The sequence below is a fragment of the Cetorhinus maximus genome, chromosome 21 (assembly GCF_964194155.1).
Source record: "Cetorhinus maximus chromosome 21, sCetMax3.hap1.1, whole genome shotgun sequence".
NCBI classification, from domain to species: domain Eukaryota; kingdom Metazoa; phylum Chordata; class Chondrichthyes; order Lamniformes; family Cetorhinidae; genus Cetorhinus; species Cetorhinus maximus.
Window position 1 is genome coordinate 35175883 of NC_135899.1, and position 23778 is coordinate 35199660.

Consider the following 23778-nt stretch of genomic DNA (forward strand, 5'->3'; position numbering starts at 1 on the left):
TCTTTCTGTTCTGATCTGCTGCCAAACACATCTGAAGCTACACATCCCACACTGATGTTGTCAGTTTGAAAGCCTCCGAGGATGAAGAATGTTATTCCCACACTAGAAATCTCTGTCAAAGGTTTACCAGGGGAACTGAGACAGCAGCTGCAATAAGTGAGGTTTTATTCAGATGGGACAATAACAAGTTTAAATCCCCACCTGATCTGCTGCTCAAAGTCGCCTCCGTTTCACTGGTCAGTTTCCCAAACTTCAGAAAACTCAGGTTACTCCAGAAATATTTGGATTGGCTGTGAGAGACGTCAATCAGAGAGCCCCACCCACTCTGCCCATTCCCTCCTCTTCCTGTTCCACAGCTGCTTCACTTCCTGTAGGGACTCAAAACCAACTCAGGACATGGTGAGTGAACGAACACAATTTATAATCATTACATCACATAATATCCACACTAATCTTCAGGCAGCCTGACTATCCTGTGGGGAATCAGCTGTGGAAATGCCCCTTATGCTGTGTGAGAACATCCAGCTGAGAGAGCTGTTTACTCGGTGCTTTGTGCTGAACTGTTTGCCTGGAGCTGTGTGTTGGATATTGAGTGTGTTTATTGGAAGCATTTCCCTTCTGATTTACAGGCTGACTTTTGTTGATGGCTCATTACTGAATATGAGAAGGTGAGGTGTAATTGTCTGGGAGGTGCAGAGTGTCTGAGGATTCTTACTGATTTCCTATTGTTGAGTTCTGTCTGTGTGTTGGGATCTGGATGTTTCCTGTCTTTTCAAATCCCTCCAAGACCTCCTACCCACCGCCATCTCTGTAACCTCCTCGGAAAAGAAAAATAGCAAGACTTGCATTATGAAGAGCCTTTCATGACCACCAGATCTCCCAAAGCATTTTACAGAAATGAATTTCTGTTGAAGTGTGGTCACTGTTGTAATGTAGTAAACGTGGCAGCCAATGTGCACACAGCAAGCTCCCACAAACAGCAATGTGACAATGACCAGATAACCTGTTTTTCATTGGTGTTGACTGAGATATATTTATGAGCCCCATAGAGACTGATAACTTTTAAAATAGATGTCAATTCCTAGTGACAACTTAAAGGCATTGCCTAATACAATTTCAAATGTTAAGGCTTTTACTCTAAGAAACCAACCAAAAGCAACAGTGACTAAACAATACCATGTCGGCATCTACCACACTAAACTACAGAAAAGATATCCCACTTTTAGTACAACTGAACACCCCACGCCACAGTTATGCTTTACGTTCTGATATCTGCAGAGTCAGAGTTTTTACAGAAACCCATCCCATATGACCCTCAGCTTCCAATGGGTTCGCTTTTTCCCATCTTGATGAATCGTAACTTTGAGTGACTGTCAAAGGGTGCTTTACTGAGTTTCCAGAGAAGTTCCAAACCGACTGCCAACACTGAGGCCCCTTCCAGTGCTTCCAGCCCTACCCATGCCAGGATGAATCTTCCGGATTCTAGATTGCCTTGGGATTAGTCTCTTTGATCAGAGACTGCGCCCCCAGGAACACACCAAGGCGCCTTAGGCAGCACCTTCCAAACTCATGACCACTACCGTCCAAAAGGTCAAGGGCAGACACATGGGAACAGCACCATCTGGATGTTCCCCTCCAAGCCACTCACCATCCTGACTTGGAAATATATCGCTGTACCTTCACTGTCGCTGGGTCAAAATCCTGGAACTCCCTCCCTAACAGCACAGTGGGTGTACCTACACCACATGGACTGCAGCGGTTCAAGAAGGCAGCTCACCACCACCTTGTCAAGGGCAGTTAGGGATGGGCAATAAATACTGGCCCAGCCAGCGATGCCCACATGTCATGAATGAATAAAAAGAACCATTTTGCCTGACAGCCCACAGAAAGGACACCTTCTCCTCTCTGCTGACCGCACTGGCTGCAGTCCTTGGTATCTCTGTGAGACCTGTGTCTCTCGCTCTCTCTTTCTTTCCTTCTGTCCCAAATCTCGGAGACAGAACGTCTGTCCAGCCAGCTCCAGCTGCTCTTGCCTTTGTTTTCAGGTGTGATAACTGTGAATCTTCCTCAGCAAATTCCAACCTGTTCCCATGGTAACCAAGCCACCTGGCTTGTTGCTGGGCAGAGTCATACAACATCCTACCAACCCCACCCAACCCGCCGTCCTTTTCCAGGTTGTTCTGTTTTAACTTAAAACATGAGGATGGCATAAAACATAACGATCTGACAAACTTTGCATTCATAACACACTCCTGACTTGAGTTTTCTCAGCAGATGCTGAGATAGTAGATGCATTGGTTCTAATTTTCCAAAATTCCCTCGATTCTGGAAAAATGCCATCAGATTGGAAAATATCTAATGTGACTTTATTCAAGTAGGAGGAAGACAGTAAGCAGGAACTTACAGGCCAGTTAGCTTAACATCAGTCATGGGGAAAGTTCTGGAATCTATTATTAAGGAGCTTATAGCGGGACATTTAGAAAATCTCAATGCAATCAGGCAGAGTCAACATGGTTTTGTCAATGGGAAATCGTGTTTAACTAATTTATTAGACGACTTTGAGGAAGAAACTAGCAATGTGGATAAAAGGGAACCTTTAGATTTCCAGAAGACATTTGACAAGGTGCCACATCAAAGGTTACTACACAAAGTAAGGGCTCATGGTATAGGGGGTAACATCAGCATGGTTAGCATTTTGGTTAGCGAAAAGGAGCAGAGGTTAGGAATAAATGGGTCATTTTCGGGTTGGCAAGATCTAACAAGTGGAGTGCCACAGGGATCAGTGCTGGGGCCTCAACTATTTACAATCTATAGTAATGATTTGGATAATGGGAACGAATGTATGGTTGCTAAATTTGTGGATGACTCTAAGATAGGTAGGAAAGTAACTTGTAAAGAGCACATAAGGAGTCTACAAAGGGAAATAGATAGGTTAATTCAATGAGCAAAAATCTGGAAGATGGAGTTTAATGTAGGAAAATATGAACTTGTCCGCTATGGCAGGAAGAATAAAAAAGCATCATATTATTTAAATTGAGAGAAATTGCAGAACTCTGAGGTACAGAGAGATCTGGGTGTCCTGGTACATGAATCACAAAAAGTTAGTATGCAGATACAGCAAGCGATTAGGAAGGCAAATTGAATGTTGTTGTTTATTGAAAGGGGAATGGAATATACAATTAGGATATTATGCTACAGTTGTACAGGGTTTTGGAGAGACCACATCTGGTGTACTGTGTACAGTTTTGGTCTCTTTATTTACGAAAGGACATAATTGGATTAGATGCAGTTCAGAGAATGTTCATTCGACTGATTTCTGGGATGAGGGGCTTATCCTATGAGGAAAGGTTGGACAAGTTGGAGCTGCATCTATTGGAGTTAAGAAGAATGAGAGGTAATCTTATTGAAATCTATAAGATCCTGAGGGCACTTGACAGGTGGATGTGGAAAAGCTGTTTCCCCTTGTGGGAGAGACTAGAATTAGGGGATACAATTTAAAAATTAGGGGTCTCCCATTTAAGACGGAGATGAGGAGAATTTTTTTCTCTCTGAGGGTTGTAACGCTCAGTAGGTAGTAACTCTGTTGATTTCTCTTCCCCAGAGATCTGTGAATGAATATTTTTAAGACTGAGTTAGATTGATTTTTAACTGACAAGGGAGTCAAAGGGTAGAGCAGCTAAGGAGAGTTCAGTTGAGGCCACAATTATATCAGCCATGATCTTATTGAATGACAGAGGAGGCTCAAGGGGCTGAGTGGCCTACTCCTGCTCCTAATTTGTATGTTTATACGTTTTATCTAACAGTAGAAAGGATTTGAGTAGTCTGGAGGGGAATTCTCCCACCACCTCAAGAGGAGCCCGAGTTTGATATTTTTGTCTGAAGGCACTTTAGCATTGTGCCTTGCAATCGTGTGCCGGGCTCCAAGGTGAGTGAGAATGGAGGTGTTCATGGAGCTGCCTTCTCCTGTTACTTGACTGGTTGTCCACAATTCTTGACAAGATGTAAGAGGACTACAGAGCTTTGCTCTGATCAGTTGGTCACGGGGCTCTTTAGCTCTGTTTATTACCTGCTGCTCTTGGTGTTTAGCCTGCATGTATACAGTACTCCAGATGTGCTCTCTACCATATCCTGTACAACTATAGCAAAACATCCCTTTTATATTCCATTCCCCTGCAGTACGCTCACTAGGTTCAAACCTGGACTCTAAAGTATACCCAATGCTGCTACTGACATATCTACTGGTTTGATGATAATCATGGAATGAGGGCTGTGCCAGGCTGTGAGATTGTCGTGGAAAACAATCCTGCTGCTGCTGATGGCTCACTGCACCTCATGGATACCCAGTTTTGGGATCTGTCCTTAATCTACTTCCCTAGTGATGATTAACATGGTGAAGTCCTCATTCATCAGTTGGGAGGGGAGTGGTAATTTTCCTTCAACTTGTTTGACCTGAAGCCATGAGACTCCATGGAGTCAATATTGAGACTTCCCCATCTGCCAGTGGGATGGGACATACCCAGGGATGGTGACGGAGGAGTCTGGGATGTTTCCAGATTGATACGATTCAGTGAGTATCACTGCTACTTGACCAGTCTGTGGGGCAGCTCTCCTCACTTGGGTACTTGTCCTCAGACCTTGGTAAGAGAGACTTTACAGATTTCACTGGGCTGAGATCACCTTAATTTTATTCTGACACAATGCCAGGATTGTCCAGATGTATCTGATTTTCCTCATTATTGGACTTTGTAGTGATTGTTCATCATTGTTTGCTGGGCCACTTCAGAGGGCAGTTCAGAGTCAACCATGTTGTGTTGGACTGGAGTCACATGCAGACCAGACCAGGCAGTTGTAGCAGGTTCCCTTCCCTGAAGGACAATATTTGGGTTTTTAGGACAATCTCAAAGTTTTCATCTTTTATTTTGCTTCTCTTCAACAAATTTCAATTTTGTTATACATTAAATTTGCAACATGGAGTGGTTGAGGTGAACAGCATAGGTGGATCGAGATAAGCACATGAGGGAGAAAGGAACAGAAGGACATGCTGATAAGGTGAAAGAGGGGTGAGAGGAGACTCGTGTGAAGCATAAAAACCAGAATGGGCCAATTGGGCCGAATGGCCTGTTTCTGCACTGTAATTCTATGTATGTAACTTTCCGTAGTTGGATTTGAACTCTCAATCTCTGGATTTTTAATCCAGCACCAGAGCAAATTGGCTTCCACGCCTGGAGACACATTTATTGAAATGTCTTTTAATGCCTTCTTTAAAGATTTTACCTGAAGGTCTCGGCCTTTCCCAAAAGTCTGGGCTTGGATTTGATAGTTTTGTCCAGTGCTGTGGCTGATAGCTGAATTTGGGATGTGCAGTCTGAGCGAGTGCAGTGTATCTAATTTCCCAGGATAAAGCAGAACCCTTCAATCAGCTACACTGAAGAAATATTTTCCTCAGCTTCTAGCACTTCCTGCACAATGTGTTTTCTTCAAATAATTTTTGAAAACAAGGAGAGACAGTTCAAAATTTTCATTGAATTAACAATTCTCCAGAATGTTTTTTCTACTAAACGCAAACTCTCAGGGTAGAAGTACCTGGGAAGATGGGGGTCTGGGCAGAGGAAAAAAAGTAGCCAAGTTGTCTGCTCTTGGTCACTATCCAGTGTCGCTGCTGGAAACAGAGGGTGTGTGACAGTCAAGTGAGGAAAAGAAAGGACTTGCATCTGATCCCCACACAGGGGAATAGCAGACAGGCACTCACTGTGGAACAGTCTGTAACTGAGGAGTCAGCCCCTTCAGCAAAGGAGGAGAGGGAGTTGGAGGAAATCATGTTTCCTTTTCCTGTTTTACAGAAGGATTGCACCGTACTACTCCAGAGAATACAGAGAGGATAGACACCGCAAATAGATCCTGACCATCACCCATGGAAGAACTGCACAACTGTGGGAAGACACCCAGTCCCTTCACAGCATTGCTCAACACAGAGAAGGTTGGGCAGTGAAACCATCATCTGGAAATCGGTCGGGTCAGGGGAGCTTTGACATATCATCAGATCTGAAACTGGTCAGTGGTGTGGAACCTTCCATCAGAACCAACCTTTCCGAAGGTTCAACTGTGGGTGATCGGTCAGGGTGAGGCTGGGAAGAAGTGTGAGTGGGTTCCAAGTGTGGTGAGAGCTTCATTCATTCATCGAGCCTCATGAACCACTGACTCATTCCTGCAGGTGAGAGGCTGTTCAAAGGTGAAGTGTGTTAGGAGGGCTCCACAGGCTCATAAGATCTCCTAACAGACAAGGTGGATCTGTTGTCCCACCAGGAGCACAAGGACAGCCACATGGATGAGAAACAATTCAAATTTGAAGTTTGCGGACAAGTCTTCGCACAGTCATCGACATTCAAGAATCAACAACACATTCACACTGGGGAGAAACTGTTCAAGTGTGGGGTGTGTGACAAATCATTCTCAAACTCATCGTCCCTCCGAACACACCAACGCATTCACAAACAGGAGAAACCGTTCGCGTGCGAGGTGTGTGACAAATCATTTTCGGAGTCATCAAGCTTCCGCAGACACAAACGCATTCACACCGGCCTGAAGCCATTCAAGTGTGAGGTGTGTGACAAATCATTCTTATGTTTATCAGCCCTCAGCGCACACCAACGCATTCACACAGGGGAGAAACCATTCAGGTGTGATGTTTGTGAGGTGGCTTTCATCCACTCCTCCGATCTCCTGATCCACAAGAGGATTCACACAGGGGAGAAACCATTCACATGCGAGGTTTGCAACAAGTCTTTCTCGCGGTCATCGAGCCTCCATGCACACAAACGTATTCACACTGGAGAGAAACCATTCATGTGCCAAATATGCGACAAATCGTTCTCAGCCTCATCAACCCTTCGAGTACACCAACGCATTCACACAGGGGAGAAACCCTTCACGTGTGAGGTGTGCAACAAATCATTCTCACGGTCAACCACGCTCCGCAAACACCAGTACATTCACACAGGGGAGAAACCATTCATGTGCAAGTTGTGCAACAAATCATTCTCGGCCTCATCAGCCCTCCGTATACACCAACGTAATCACACTGGAGAGAAACCATTCGTGTGCGAGGTGTGCAACAAATCATTCTCAGACTCAGCAATCCTCCGCGCACACAAACACATTCACACCGGGGAGAAACCATTCACATGCAAGATGTGTAATAAATCATTTTCACGGTCATCAAACCTCATTGCACACAAACGCATTCACACCGGGGAAAAACCATTCACGTGTGAGCTGTGTGACAAATCATACTCCTGGTCATCAGCCCTCCGTGCACACCAGCGTATTCATACAGGTGAGAAACCGTTCACATGTGAGCTGTGTAATAAATCCTTCTCGGACTCATCGGCCCTCTGTGCACATCAACGCATTCACACAGGGGAGAAACCATTCACTTGTGAGGTATGCAACAAATCATTCTCGTGGTCGTCAGCACTGCATGCACACCAACGCATTCACACAGGGGAGAAACCCTTCAGGTGTGAAGTTTGTGAGACTGCATTCACCTATTTCTCCGATCTCCTAACACACCAGAGGATTCACACAGGCGAGAAACCATTCACGTGCGATGTGTGTGACAAGTCATTCTCACGGTCATCGAACCTGCGTGTACACCAACGCATTCACACAGGGGAGAAACCATTCACATGCGAGGTGTGTGACAAATCATTCTCACAGTCATCAAAACTTCTGCTCCATCAGAGAATTCACACAGGGGATAAACCACTCACATGCAAGGTTTGTGACAAACCATTCTCGGAGCCATCAAACCTCCGCAGACACCAACACATTCACACAGGGGAAAAACCATTCAGGTGTGAGGTGTGTGACAAATCGTTCCCGCAGTCATCGAAACTCCTGCTCCATCAGAGGATCCATATAGTGGAGTAACCCTTCATGTGTGAGGTTTGTGAGAAATCTTTTGTGACACTTTCAATCCAACTGGGACACTAGCAGCTCTACACTGATGGGAAACCATTCAGGTGTGAGGTGTGTGACAAGGCTTTCACACAGTCAGCGTATCTCCTGGTCCATCAACACACTCACACGGGAGAAACCCTATTGGTGTAAGTTCTGTAATAAAGCCTTCACACAGTTGTCAGACCTCCTGGAACATCAGGTGAACCCTCACAGAAGACAAACCCTTCCAGTGTGACATGTGACAGGATTGTTTCACCTACTCCTGTCTCGCCATATAACGAAGTCTCCACAAGGACTTGGAGCTGGGTCACCTGTTTCCGTTACACTGAGAGTTGTCTGTGTTGTTTACCCTCCAGTGCTCACACAGGGGAGCTTTCGTTCCAAAGCATTGTCTGTCTCAGCAGTGTCTGTCCAAAACCTCTCCCACCATCAGTCCAATTGGTTCAACAAGGCCAATTTAACCTTTGACCAGATCATCAAACATCACCGATGAAGACATCAATATGCATAGAAGCTCCTGTCTCATAGAAACTCAGCATCCTTTCAGTGCAGCATCAGGTACAAGTCACTCACTGACTTTCACTTTGACCAAGAAGGCAATCAGGTGGCTAGAAAGGTTTCAGCTTCTCATCTACCACATATATATTTCTATCATCTCTGCTTTGTGCTCCAACAATTGGATATCCAAGAAACTTCTTCACAATCCTGCAATTGCTTCATGATGATATGACTGCAACTGTTTTGAGTGGGAGATCTGAAACAGAAGCCTTCAAAATCCAGACTGGTGTCAAGCAAGGCTGTGTGATAGACCCCATTCTATTTACAATCTACCTGACATTGGCTATTCACCTCATCAAAGATCAACTGCCCTCTGGTGTCAGTATTAAATACCATTTAGATGGGAAACTCATTTACCTCGGTTACCTCTGTGCCAAAACTAAACTGACCACCAAAGATACACATGATCTACAATTTGCAGCTGACTGCAGTGTCGTTGTCCACTGTAACCGATCTGCAAATGACTCTCAATCTCTTCAATTCTGCATGTGTTTGTATGATGGAAACGAGCTCCATCCTGTGCCGGTAAAGCTCGGTGTCATTTTTGACCATCAGAATTCGGAGCCAGACTAAAGCACAGGGATTTTAAAGAAACTTCTGTCTGTAGTATTCTGAGAGAGTTTCCCCTGATGTGAATGTGTGTGTGTGTGTGTGTTTGTGTGTGTTAGTAAAGTGAGCCAGCTCTCAGGAGTGGGTATGGGGTAGAATCAGATCCTGCTTTAGTTGGTGATGTGAATTATAGACAGATCCTCTTCTGGTGACAGGTGTTTGACTAATTCCATGGGGAATGTTTGTACTCCCCTGTCTGGGAGGACTACTATCCTGAATATGGTGAGGGAGTGGGGTGAGTCTCTCCAGACCTGAGTTCCCTTAGCCCATCAAACCTCGATGTAATAACGGTGTGATATAATCACCTTACACTCTTCCAAGATTCATTTCATATTCTGGGAAAGATCTTGAGTCATTTTCAAATGCTTTGTTATTTTGATTGACTCAAAGTTTGGTGTGAGCTGAATATTGTGTTGTTTGTCTGCTGTCTTCTGTATAGTTTTATAACTCAATAAATTATTTTCTTATCTTAACTCTAGCTGCCTGATTTGCCAGCATGGTGTGTTCCTATTCATTGAAACACTCAGGAGCCTACAGTAAGAGTCCTGTACACAATATATTGGTCAGTGTCACTGTGGACTGATATACTTTCTCCATCAATGAGTTTATAATTTACAGTTCATAGGAAGGATAATGTTTCCCAAAGAAAGACTTGCATTTATATATCAACTTTCACAAACCTGGGTCATCTAAAAGCATTTAGTTCTCTGTTGCTATGGACAGATTTTTTGGTAGAAAAGGGAGTCAAGGGTTATGGAGGTAGACATAAAAGTGGTGTTGAGACCATAACCGGATGGCAGCAGATCAGGTGGGGATTTAATGGCAGAGCAGGCTCGAGGGGCTGAATGGCCTTCCCCTGATCCTAAAGCAGATGTTTTTAGAGAATGATGACGGCAATCATAGTTACATTATTATCTCAATAATATTGTATGGAGTTTCTGATTTGTTTTTTCATTTATGGTAGAGTTTAAAATGGTGAATTTCTCCTATCCCTTTCATCTTTATCATACTGGATGAGCAGAGAGAAAGGTGGAGGAGAGAGGAAGAGAAAGAGAGAAATAAGGGAGGTGGGTAGAAGAATGAAAGTGGAAAGATTTGAAAAGGAGGCGGAGAAGGAGAATAAATGACTCCGAAGAGTAAATGCCTTCATTAAATTTAATACAACACTCAGAGGGCAGCAGCAGAGGTCACTGGAGTTTTATGGAATAGCTGCTTCCCCAAGGTGCTGGGAGTGATTGATAACACTCACATGGCATTGAAGGTCACCTGAGGAAACTCACAGAGCTACCTGAACAGAAAGCAATTTCCCTCCTTCATGAAGTGTGTAATGTCCGTCTGAGAATACTCCATGCGAAAGTCATTCACACTGGATCATCCCACAATGCTTTCATTGTCAGGAACTCGGACATCATACCCATATTTGGGGAAGGAGTGATCAACTCATGGGCCATATACTCACACATTGAGCCCCACCTCAATTCCTAAGTCACACAGTCACTCCCTGAACCACTGAGTTACTCCTCGAGCACTGGATCAATTTCTTCTCTCCTCTCCTGTGTTCCTCTCTCTGGGTATCCCTCTCTCCTGTGATTGTGCTGATCCCAGCACTACCCGTCATCGCTGCCTTGGATCTTGGATGCTGTTGGTCTTCCTCTTCTGATCTGGTGTTAAACACATCCGAGGCTACACATCCCACACTGATGTTGTCAGTTTGAAAGCTTCTGAGAATGAAGAATGCTATTCTCACTCGAAATCTCTGTCAAACGTTTACCGGGGGAACTGAGACAGCAGCTGCAATAAGTGAGGTTTTATTCAGATGGGACAATGACACGTTTAAATCCCCACCTGATCTGCTGCTCAAAGTCGCCTCCGTTTCACCGGTCAGTTTCCCAAGCTTCAGGAAATTCATGTTGTTCCAGAAATACTTGGATTGGCTGTGAGAGACGTCAATCAGAGATCCCACCCACTCTGCCCATTCTCTCCTCTTCCTCTTCCACAATTGCTTCACTTCCCGTAGGGACTGAAAACCAAGTGAGGAAATGGTGAGTGAAGGAGCAGAATTTTTAATAATTACGTCACATAATATCCACACTAATGTTCAGGCAGTCCGACTATCCTGTGGGGAATCAGGTGTGGAAATGCCCCTTATGCTGTGTGAGAAGATCCAGCTGAGAGAGCTGTTTACTCGGTGCTTTGTGCTGAACTGTTTGACTGGAGCTGTGTGTTGGATATTGAGTGTGTTTATTGGAAGCATTTCCCTTCTGATTTACAGGCTGATGGGTCATTACTGAATATGAGAAGGTGAGGTGTAATTATCTGCGAGGTGCAGAGTGTCTGAGGATTCTTACTGATTTCCTATTGTTGAGTTCTGTGTGTGTGTGTTGGGAGCTGGTTATTATCCTGTGGACTGTCAATGGTCAGTTCTGTCTGTGTGTTCGGATCTGGATGTTTCCTTTTGTCTTTTCAAATCCTTCCAAAACCTCCCACCACCTCCTGTAACCTCTTCAGAATAGAAAAAGAAGCAAGACTTGCATTTATATCGAGCCTTTCATGGCCACCAGATGTGCCAAAGCACTTTACAGAACTAAATTTCTTTTGAAGGGTTGTTACTGTTGTAATGTAGGAAATGTGGCAGCCAATGTACGCAGAGCAAGCTCCCACAATCAGCAATGTGATAATGACCAGATAATCTATTTTGCTTTTATCTTAGTGTTTTTTAGTTGTGTTGATTGAGGGATTAATGTTGAACACCAATTAATTGAGGACACCAGGGATAACTTCCCTATTCTTCAAAATAGTGGCATGGGATCCTTTCGACCCGCCTTTGAGAGAGCAGAAGGGGCCTCGGTTTAACATTAGATCTGAAAGACAGTACCTCTGACAGTGCAGCACTCCCTCACTATTGCACTGGAGTGTCAGCATCAGTGCTCAAGTCCTGGAGTAGGACTTGAATCCACAACCTTCTGACTCAGAGGTGAGAGTTGCTATCCTTCGAGCCAAGGTTGACAATCATCTCAGCTCTACATCTCTCTAAGACTTCTGCACTCTTCAAACTTTTGATCTCTTGAGCATCCCTGATTTTAATTGCTCCACCTTGTCCAAATGCGGCAAGACCTGAACAATGTCCAGTCTTGGGTTGACCAGTGGCAAGTAACATTCATGCCACACAAGTGCCAGGCAATGACCATCTCCAACAAGGGAGAATCTAACCATCACCTCTAACCCAGGACCGCTACCATTTAGAAGGACAAGGGCAGTAGACACATGGGAACACCACCACCTGGAAGTTCCCCTCCAAGCCACTCACCATCCTGACTTGGAAATATATCGCCATTCCTTCACTGTTGCTGAGGGAACTCCCTCCTAAACAGCACTGTGGGTGTATCTACACCACATGGACCTCAGCGGTTCAAGAAGGCAGCTCACCACCACATTCTCAAGGGCAACTGGGGATGGGCAATAAATGCTGGCCCCGCTGGTGATGCCCACATACCATGAATGAATTAAAAAAAACATTGGTGGCCGTGTGCTCAACTGCCTGGGCCCGAAGCTCTGGAATTTTCCTCCCTAAACCCCTCTATCTCTCTACCTCTCTTTCCTCTTGTAAGACACTCCTTAACATCTACCTCTTTAACTATGCTTTTGGCTATCTGCACCAAAATTTCCTTCTGTGCCTCAGTGTCAAATTTTGTTAACACTCTTGCAAAGCACCTTGGGACATTGAACTATATTAAAGGTGCTATATAAATGCAAGTTGTTGTTTGTTGTTCTATGAAGTCAGAAAATGACCAGGTGTTCTGTAGCAGCATGATTCCCCTCATGGTTCACTATCTTTCTGACCCTCACTGTGAAGCAGTCTCCCATTGAGGGGGCAGACTCATTGTAAAGGGAGATTGGGTTATCACCTAAAACTAGCAGCAGAGCAGGGTAGGAATGGCTGCACACTAGTTCAAACTCAGTGTGTCAAGGAGCACTGAAGGATGCACCTTCAGGCTGCAGTCCCCTTCCTGCATGGTTGGGGTGGGGGTGGGGTGAGGTGGCAGGTGGGTTGAGGGTAGTTCCTGACCTCAGTCCAGATAGAGAGGAGGCAGTGGGCAGAGAGGCAAGTGGCAGAGAGGGAGCCAATGCTGCTCCTGACATGTCTATCTACTGGTTTGATGATGATCATGGAATGAGGGCTGTGCTGGGCTGTGAGATTGTGGTGGAATACAATCCTGCTGCTGCTGATGGCTCACTGCACCTCATGGATACCCAGTTTTGGGATCTGTCCTTAGTCTACTTCCCTAGTGATGACTAACATGGCGAAATAGTAATTCATCAGTTGTGTTAGGAACTAGAGATAGTTTAAGTAAGTTATATTTATATTCTGCATGTTAAGAATGAAGTAGTAGAATGGAGTAGTTTAATCTCTCTAGCTGACATACGGGCAGTCTGCTGTGGAAATTAACTCTAAGAATCTTAGATGAATTGCTCTAGAGATAAAGTAACAGTGAATGTCAAGTGAGTTCTAGATCTCAAGGGAGATACCAAGTTGTTGGCTGTCTACTGGGAGAGGGAACTGCAGGAAGCAGGTCCTAAAGGAAAAAGAGAGGGCCCAAGAAGACCTTTCAGTTAAGTCAAAGGACAAGGACAGGAATCTCCTGTTAGGAGAAATTTAAAGCAAGGAGCAGACAGGAAGGCTCTGAGCTGAAAGGGAGAAAGCTCCAAGTTGAAGCAAAATAGGCTTGTGAGAAGCCAGAAGATCCAAGGAGACAGCTGAGGGTCTGTAACTCTTTGAGCATATAAAGCAGTGGTGTTCTGTCAGCACTGCTAAGTCTGAGAGCGCATGGAAGGAAGCTTGAATGCACGTGGCGATCCAGGGGGGAGGGATATCAGAAGGAGAGTTTAAAACCCCGGGGGTGGACCATTGTGGAAGGCATTTGAGAAAAGGTATTGTTTTGAAGAAGATTCCAAAGCAAGTTCTTCGACTGGAGATTGGAAACCCTCGTGTGAAAGACAGAGTTCAGTGAAGCTGGTTGGCTTACGGTGTGACAAGCGTCTGGGGGGAGTTGATGAGAGATCCGTAGTGCCGGTTTGAGGTGGCATCTGTCACTTTGTTTCAGACTGTGGTGTCTGACCATCGGTCGCCTATTGGTTTACATGGACTATTATGATATGGCAGGTGATACGTGCCAGGTGGACCAAATCCAAAAGGGAAACTTGGCCATCCTGTCACAACAGTTTTGCAATTTTTTATTATTACGAGAGGCTTATGCACTGAATTCAGAAGTAACAAGTCCGCTAACACCTTTAGAGATTTTAAAGGTAAATTAAAACATTTATTACAAAAGAAAGAAAACAAAATAAACACGCACAAGATTACAGTTATTTAGTCTTAACAGTTCCCAAAATTCTTAATTAACCAGGCTCCCAAACTACACACCCCCTTTAAGGCAACAGTTCAAAATAGATTTGAAATTTAAATAAGCAATCCAGCAAGGTTACCACAGCACCCACTCGACAATGGAATCCCAAAGGCTTTCAACACAACTTTAGTTACTGGACACAGCAGACTTCTGCAAAAGAAGCTAGAGGCTGTTTCCCCACGTCTGTTTCACACGGCATACCTTTTGATCTTACATGGCCACACACACATAGCCTTCCATCCCTCTTTACATATGTTTTCTCCATCTTTAATCTGTAAATTCCATTGTTCTACAGGTGTTTGGAAACGTACTTTTTCCATAATATAAAAATTTTTCATGTTGTCAATATGGTCAGTACCGTTGGGAAAGCTCAATGTAATAACCTTGCCCTATTCATCTTGCCAATCATAAAATCTTATATCTTCTTCGAAAGTCCAACAGCCCTTCCCCTTGTCTAAAAATACAAATTTTATTCACACCTTATATGCTGCCCTCATCCATTTTACTCATTAGCATTTCAAATACCCTTCTTACACCTAACTCCTTTTGATAAGAAACAGAAATACCTGGAAAAACTCAGCAGGTCTGGCAGCATCGGCGGAGGAGAGCACAGTCGACGTTTCGAGAAACGTCAACTGTGCTCTCCTCCGCCAATGCTGCCAGACCTGCTGAGTTTTTCCAGGTATTTCTGTTTCTGTTTTTGTTTTGGATTTCCAGCATCCGCAATTTTTTTGCTTTTATCCTTTTGATAAGTTCAAGTTTGCAGTCTATCTGACTCTAATTCAATTAAATCAGCCACGCACATAGAACCATCCACATTCACAACCATAAACCTACTTTACAATAATCCACAATACAATGAAAAATATGATAGCTTCGTGACAGGACAATGTACTCACTGTGATCATGAGAGTATAAGATAGCTTTTGTAGCTTGTGCTACTCTTACAATCTGAATATAAGGTATAGGTGTGGGTGAAAGAGTATTGTAATATAGTTCATCTTTTCTTGTTGAATAAATGTTTTATTCTTTTGTTAAAAGTTCATCAGCTGACTCCCGTGACTCTGTTCAGTAGCCGCCCTCCACGTTTCTAAACAAAAAATAAAAGTTAGGATCTATCAAGCCGGTTTCCACCCTGGAATCTGGCTGAGCCAGTAGTAACATCAGCTGTGATCATAACAGTTAGGAGTGGTAAATTTCCTTGCACTTGTTTGAGCTTGTGAGAAGAGATGTTATTTTTAAAAATATTTTTGGGGAATATTGTGTTATTCTGTAAAGAAGGTTGTGTGTGTGTGAGAGAGAGAGAGAGAGATTTAATTAAGCTGGGCAAGAGATAGATAGGAGTCAGGTTGTCTGGGAGTTTGAAACATGAAAAGGATAGAGGTGTTAAGTTTGAGGTACAAGTAAATAGCTTAGATCTAAGATTTGCATTTTTAGATAAGTTGAGAGTTTGTTTTGTTATGACATGGCAGGTGATATCCAGCTAATTGGATATCAGCATCTTTCCTCTGCCTTTTACATTTCTCCTCTTCCGGTTTCAACATGTGAGTTTATGATCTCATTACTACACAATCTGGAAACAATCCAGGCTATTCTTCCTGCAACACTTCTGTTGAGTACTCCTCCACAGGCTGCTTGACTACAGTAGGCACCACCAACATCTGTGACCCAGCTATATCATTACCTAAAATAAATTGAAGCCCTGCAATGGGCATTTTTTCCACTACTCCAATAATCAGTTCACCTGTTTTTCACTTACTCTTTAAATTTACCTTCCCCATGAGTTTAGATCTATCATAATCATCAGCGATCTCTGCTGCTTGTCTTATTATTTTAACACTCCACATGAGTTCTCAGTACTGAAGGAATTGAATTTTTAAATTCTTCCAAAAGAATTACTTCTCCAAGAGCTGCATATGTTGTCTCTACCTTTAATGCCCATGTACAACTGTCAAAATTACTTTGTTTTACTCTCTCAAACTCAATATAAGTCTGACCAGGCTGTTTCCTTATATCCCTAACTTTCTGCCTGTATGCCTCAGGAACCAATTCATATGCACTCAAAATAACCTTTTTTATTGCTTCATAATCCGGTGACATCTCTTCTGACAGTGATGCATATACCTCGCGAGCTCTACCTACCAACCTACCTGTAACAGCAATGTCCGGATTTCTTGTGGACATTTCATCTGTTTAGTTATCTTCTCAAATGAAATAAAGAACGCCAATACATCCCTTTCCTCAAACTTCAGAAGTACCTACACAAATTTAAACATCCCCATTGGGTTTTAGATTGGAAGTGGTCATTTCATCCTCAGAACCTCCCTCCGCCTCCGAGATCTCTTTTTTAACTTCCAGTTTTTTAAGCTGATATCCCCTTTCTCTTTCCTTCATCGCTAATTTCTCCCTCTGAAGATCAAGTTTTCTCATTTCCATTTCCCTTTGAAATGCTCTCTCTTTTTCCTGTTTCTTTTCTTTCGCCTCCAACTCAAATTTTTTCAGTTCCTTTTCATGTTCAAACTGCTTCATTTACAACTGGATCTCAGCTAATTCAATTGACTCTCCCCCTAAAGAACCTGGTCTCTCTCGTATCCCTTCCAATTTCAAATGCTGTGCCAATACTTTAATTATGTCTGCTTTCTTTGTGTCTACAGTTAACCTCAACTACAACATATCTGCCAATTCTGTTAATTTAACCTTAGTTAATTTTTATAAACCAATCAGAAATATATCTTCTACTCCCAGAAAAGTCTTAGCAATTGATAAAGCCATATTTGCAATCTCAACTTTAAATTCTCTCACACTAACTCCTGAGTTCAATGTGTTTCTCATACTCATAGCCTTAAGATTCACCAACTCCAAGCCAATCAAGGAATTTTCAAAAATCCTGCAAAGAGCCCCCAGTTTTGTTATGACATGGCAGGTGATATGTGCCAGACAGATCAAGTCCACAAGGGAAACTTGGCCATGCTATCACAATGGTTTTGCAATTTGTATTTATTATGAGAAGGCTTATGCACTGAATTCAGCAGTAACAAGTCCTCTAACACCTTCAGAGACTTTTTAAAAGTAAATTAAAACATTTGTTACCAAAAGAAAACAAAACAATAAACACAGAAGTTTACAGTTACACGGTTATTTAGTCTTAACAGTTCACAAAATTCTTAATTAAACAGGCTCCCAACTACACACCCCATTTAAGGCAACTGCCTAAAAATAGATTTTAAATTTAAATAAGCAACCCAGCAAGGTAACCACAGCACCCACTCAACACTGGAATTCCAAAGGCTTTTCATACAAGTTTAGTTACTGGACACAGCAGACATCAGCAAAAGTGGCTAGAGGCCTTTCTCCAAGGCTGCTTTACACGGTGTACCTTTCAAGATGTTACACGGCCACACCCTACATAACCTTCCATACTTCTTTAAATGCATTTCTTCATCGTTAATCTGTAAAATACATTGTTCTACATATCTTTGGAAATTTACTTTTTCCCATAATATAAAAATCTTTCATGTTGTCAATATGGCCAGTACCTCTGAGAAAAATCAATGTAATAACCTTGCCCTCTTCATCGTGCCAGTCGTAAAACCTTATCATATCACCTTTGAAATTCCAACAACTCTTCCCCTTATCTAAAAATGCAAATTTTATACACACCCTACATGCTGCCCTAACCCATTAGCATTTCAATTGCCTTTTACACCCAACTGATTTTGATAAGTTCAACCCTGCAGTCTATCTAATCAGCCACACAGACAACATAAACCCACAATAATATAATGAAAAATATGATAGCTTCATGGCAGTTTGAATATCAAAGGGGAGTCAGAGGAGCAAAGAAGCATGTTTGCATCTTACAGGAGTTCCATAGGTAAATAGTAGTGGCAAAATTATATTTTATTGACCCAAAAGCAAAGACAAGATAGAGACATAAAATATTGTATATTTGGAAGGATTTGAGTTTCAAAGAGGTGTGAGAACAATGGAACTGGAGATGAAAGAGGAAGAAAAGTATTTTAGAGTAACTGAGCAGAGCTTAGCTAGAGATAGCTGGAGCTGAGCTGGGAGCAGTCATCTCTGGGTTGGGAGGAGTTGCAGTTTGAATCAAACACCCAGTCAAGCCAGAAAAATCTTGGGCTGCAACAAGCAGTTTTATTCTAAAGTGGAATCCACTGCAGACTGGATGAGGGTAGAGGTCATGTGGTATGCTTTTATTGAAGTTACAGCAGTTCGCCTTATGTAGTATTACTGAATTTCTTTTATAGTTAATACTTATAACGGTGTGTTGCCTGGAGGTGTTTACTTGTGGTCTGACTAAGTAGAGAGTCTTTTTGGGGAATCTTTTGTAAGACTAATCTTAACTGTGTAACGGTAATCTTGTGTGCTTAAGTTTTCTTTTATTCTTGTTAATAAAACTTTTATTTTCAATTTTTAAAATCCCAAAAGTATTACTGGAAATCCTACTGCTGAGATCAGTACGCCTTATTCTCATTTGTGGAATATTAAAAATAAAGCAATGGCTCATAAGCCAAGTTTCCCTCTGGGATTTGGTTTGCACAACAATTAACACCGGCTGTGGTCATAAAAGAGCTGAAGCCATGATACTCCATGAAGTTAATATTGAGGACTTTCCCACCTTCCAATGAGATGAGTCATACTCAGGGATGCGATGAAGGGATGTTTCTAGATTGATATGATTCAGTGAGTATCACTGCAGTTGACCAGAAGGAATTGGAGGTAATCATGGTTCCTTTTCCTGTTTTACAGAAGGATTGCACCGTACTACACCAGAGAATACAGAGAGGATAGACACCGCAGATAGATCCTGACCATCACCCAAGGAACAACTGCACAACTGTGGGAAGACATCCAGTCCCTTCACAGTATTGCTCAACACAGAGAAGGTTGGGCAGTGAAACCATCTTCTGGAAATCGGTCAGGTCAGGGGAGCTTTGACATATCATCAGATCTGAAGCTGGTCAGTGGTCTGGAACCTTCCATCAGAAGCAACCTTTCTGAAGGTTTGGCTGTGGGCGATCGGTCAGGGTGAGGCTGGGAAGAAGTGTGAGTGGCTCCAAGTGTGGTGAGAGTTTCAATCATTCATCGAGCCTCATGAACCACTGACTCATTCCTACAGGTGAGAAGCTGTTCAAGTGTGAGGTGTGTGAGGAGAACTTCACAGGTTCAAATAAGGGAAGATGCAACTGTTGGACCACCTGTAACACTAGGACAGCTACATGGAAGTGAAACCATTCAAGTGTGAGGTGTGTGACCGAGCCTTCACACGGCCATCGACACTCGTGCAACATCAACGCATTCACACTGGGGAGAGGCCGTTCAAGTGTGAGGTTTGTAACAAGTGCTTTGCACAATCATCTGGCCTGGTGATTCACAGGCGCATTCACACAGGGGAGAAACCATACACGTGTGAAGTGTGCAGAAAATCATTCTCACAGTCATCGATCCTTCGTGTACACCAACACATTCACACAGGGGAGAAACCGTTCCCATGCAAGTTTTGCCACAAATCTTTCTCAAAGTCATCGCAACTCCTCATGCACCAACACATTCAAACTGGGGAGAAACCATTCATCTGTGAAGTGTGTGACAAATCATTCTCACGGTATTCGTCGCTCCGCATGCACCAACGCATGCACACTGGAGAGAATCCATTTACGTGTGAGGTGTGTGTCAAATCATTCTCAAACGCATCGTCCCTCCGTGTACACCAACGCATTCACACTGGCGAGAATCTGTTCATATGCGAGGTGTGTGAGAAATCATTGTCGACCTCATCATCCCTCCGTAGACACCAGTGCACTCACACAGGTAAGAAGCTGTTCACATGCGAGGTGTGTGACAAATCATTTTCGCGGTCATCGACACTCTGCGAACACCAACGTATTCACACAGGGGAGAAACCATTCACATGCGAGGTGTGTGGCAAAGCCTTTACACAGTTATCGCATCTCCTGGTCCATCAGACAATCCACACAGGGGAGAAACCTTTCAGGTGTGAGGTTTGTGATAAAGCTTTTGCAACATCTACGAGGCTCCTGATGCACCAGGGCATCCATACAGGGGAGAAACCCTTCAGGTGTGAGGTTTGTGAGATGGCTTTCACCCAATCCTCTGATCTCCTCAGGCACCAGAGGATTCACACAGGGGAGAAATGCTTCAAGTGTGAGGTGTGCGACAAATCATTCTCACGGTCATGGAACCTCTTGCTCCATCAGAGGATCCATACAGGGGACTAAACCTACAAGTGTGAGGTTTGCAATAAATCTTTCATGACATCTTTATCCTGGGACAGCAGATGATTTGCACAGGGGAGAAATCCTTCTGTGAAGTGTGTGACAAATCATTCTCACGGTATTCGTCGCTCCGCATGCACCAACGCATACATACTGGACAGAATCCATTTACGTGTGAGGTGTGTGTCAAATCATTCTCAAACGCATCGTCTGTGAGACAGATTTCATCCAATCTTTCAATCTCCTAAAGCACCAGCGGATCCACGGCGGATGTCTGAAGATTTTCCAGATTGGTCGTGAGCTGCACCTGGAATTCCTCTCTTCGGTCGGGCTGTTTTAGGGTTGAGACATTGAACTTCTTCCTCTTGGACTTTTGGGCCTTGTGATGTCTTGGTGCTGGATGGATGTTCATCACTGATTGAACAAGTCGACAATCTATCCAGCAGGCATCAGTCCCCCACATGAATCGAGTGATAAAGACATCACTCAGAACTTTGACTTGACTTTAGACCTTCCAGAGGAACCTCCGACATGGTCTTTGTTTCCACAGAAATTTGAGAAAAATATGAAGAACACCAGGAACTCTTCATTACATTCGTCGACATGGCCAAAGCATTTGACTCAGTAAATTGCATGGCTCTGTGGATTGTGCTCCAATGATTTGGATGTCCAAGAAACTTCATCACAATCCTGCAATTGCTTCATGGTGATATGACTGCAACTGTTTTGAGTGGGAGATCTGAAACAGAAGTCTTCAAAATCCAGACTGGTGTCAAGCAAGGCTGTGTGATATCCCCTATTCTATTTACAATCTACCTGACAGTGATTATTCACTTTATCAAAAATCAACTGCCCTCTGGTGTCAGTATTAAATACCATCTAGATGGGAAATTCATTTACCTCGGTTGCCTCCGTTCCAAAACTAAACTGACCACCATAGATACACATAATCTACAGTTTGCAGATGACTGCAGTGTCGTTGCCCACTCTGCAACAGATTTACAAACCACTCTCGATCTCTTCAATTCTGCACAAAAAAAACTCAAATAAAAACATTAATTGCTGGAAAAATCAGCAGAATCTGTGGAGAGAGAAAAACACAGTTAACATTTCAAGTCCAATATGACACTTATTCAGAACTTCTTCAGAACCTTCTGAGACGAGAGTGCTAACACAGCTGACAATAACTTATAATATTTCTGTTGTATTAGATTCAGTTTCTAAAGGGTTAAGTCCCAAGGCTGTGGACAGAATGCTTTTCCCCCTGTAAACTGGCAGCCTGAAAGTTTGATTCGATTTAAAGTGGTAACTAGTTAGAGTTGCAGGTGTCAGTGCTGTCTTTGTGTCTGGGTTCCTGAAGCTGTGAAAGGTGGTAAAGTCCCTGGTGTCAGCTGGAATGGACATCTTAAGGGATTGTCGTCAATCAGTACTGCTGATTAACCATTCTGCTTTCATTCACTCATGAAAGTTCTATTGTTCAGGCACAGTTCTAACAGTCTGTCAGGAATAAAACTCGAGGAATAACCCACTCGTCCCAGGAAAGCTCAGTGTTAGTTTTAGTGAGGTTTTTGAGCTTGTTTTCAAATCCCTCCATGGCCTCTCCCCTCCCTATCTCTGTAATCTCTTCCACCCCTCAGTACTGCAATGGAATGTCAGCCATGACTTTTTGTGCTCAAGTCCTATGGTGGGACTTGAAGCCACAACTCAGAGAGCAAGGTTGTCGGTTCAAGTCCAGCTCCTGATAAATTATTCCATGAACCTGTTAAAGCTGTTGTTAGGGTCACACGAATAATTCCTCAGGCTCTGGGCTCCCTGTACAAACCCCACCATTCATTAAAACACAAACATGTTGTAAAATGAGTGAAGAAATTATCCTGCAGATGTTTACCCACTGCGTTTATCATAAAGCCAATCAGATCACAATGTACCAACCTTAAATAAAACTGTTTCAATTGGTCACACACAATTCTTTCAAATGTTTGTTTTTGTAAAACCCTTTGACAAATATGCAACAGCCACAAGGACACAGATTGTGGCCAAGAGTTTATACTCGTTTGAGATGGTTTTATCTGCTTCCTTTTTTCCTTTTAGATAGAGTTTACAATTTTGAACTTTCTCTCTATCCCTCTCATCTTTATAATACTGGACGAGGAGAGATAGGAGAGAGGAAGAGGAGGAAAAATGGGAGGAGAGAGAATGAGAATGAAAGTGGAGAATTAGGAAGAGGACAGCGTCAAAAAGGAGGAGTGAAGAGGAAGAGGAGAAGGAGGAGAGTAAATGACTCCGTAGAGTAAATGCCTTCATTAAATTTAATACAACACTTAGAGAACAGCAGCAGAGGTCACTGGAATTTTATGGAATAGCTGTTTCCCCAAGGTGCTGGGAGTGATTGATAACGCTCACATGGCATTGAAGGTCACCCGAGGAGACTCACAGAGTTACCTGAACAGAAAGCAATTTCCCTCCTCCATGTAGTGTGTAATGTCCAACTGAGAATACTCCATGTGAACGTCACTCACACTGGATCATCCCACAATGCTTTCATTGTCAGGAACTCAGGCATCAGACCCATATTCGGGGAAGGGGAGTGACCTGATGGCTGGTTAGGGACAAGGTCCATCCCTTTCTTCTGTGGCTGATGCCACCATTTCATGCACCACACACTGAGGAGGAGGTGTTGTTTATTGACACCCGTGTCTCTCTGAGGCAGCTCACAGAGAGAAGCTAGTGGGATGTTGAAGAACTGTTTCAGGTACTGGCTACACCAGGGGGTGGATCGCAGTATTCCCCAGAGAGAGAGAATGGTCACAATCATCCTTGTGTACTGTACACTGAACAATATCACTCTCAAACAAGGTCTAGACTGGGACAGCTCAGGAGAGGAACCAGGAGAGGTGAATGGACTAGGACATCCCGGGAGAGGTGAATGGACTGGGATCTCCTGGGAGAGCAACTGACAAGGTGAATATTATGACTCCAAAACTGGAGCT

At 43.3% G+C, this 23778-nt stretch overlaps 1 protein-coding gene and 1 pseudogene across 1 annotated transcript in view; both read left to right on the forward strand.

Moving 5' to 3' along the window:
- LOC144695207 (uncharacterized) overlaps window positions 1-9594 on the forward strand; it is a 469933-nt gene extending 460339 nt beyond the window's left edge. Inside the window, exon 2 of the mRNA XM_078566092.1 lies at window positions 8393-9594. The gene's annotated coding sequence lies outside the window, so the exon portion shown is untranslated. The remainder of the gene's footprint in view (window positions 1-8392) is intronic.
- Window positions 5900-21860, forward strand: LOC144695165 (uncharacterized; annotated as a pseudogene).
- Window positions 21861-23778: the final 1918 nt, after the last annotated feature.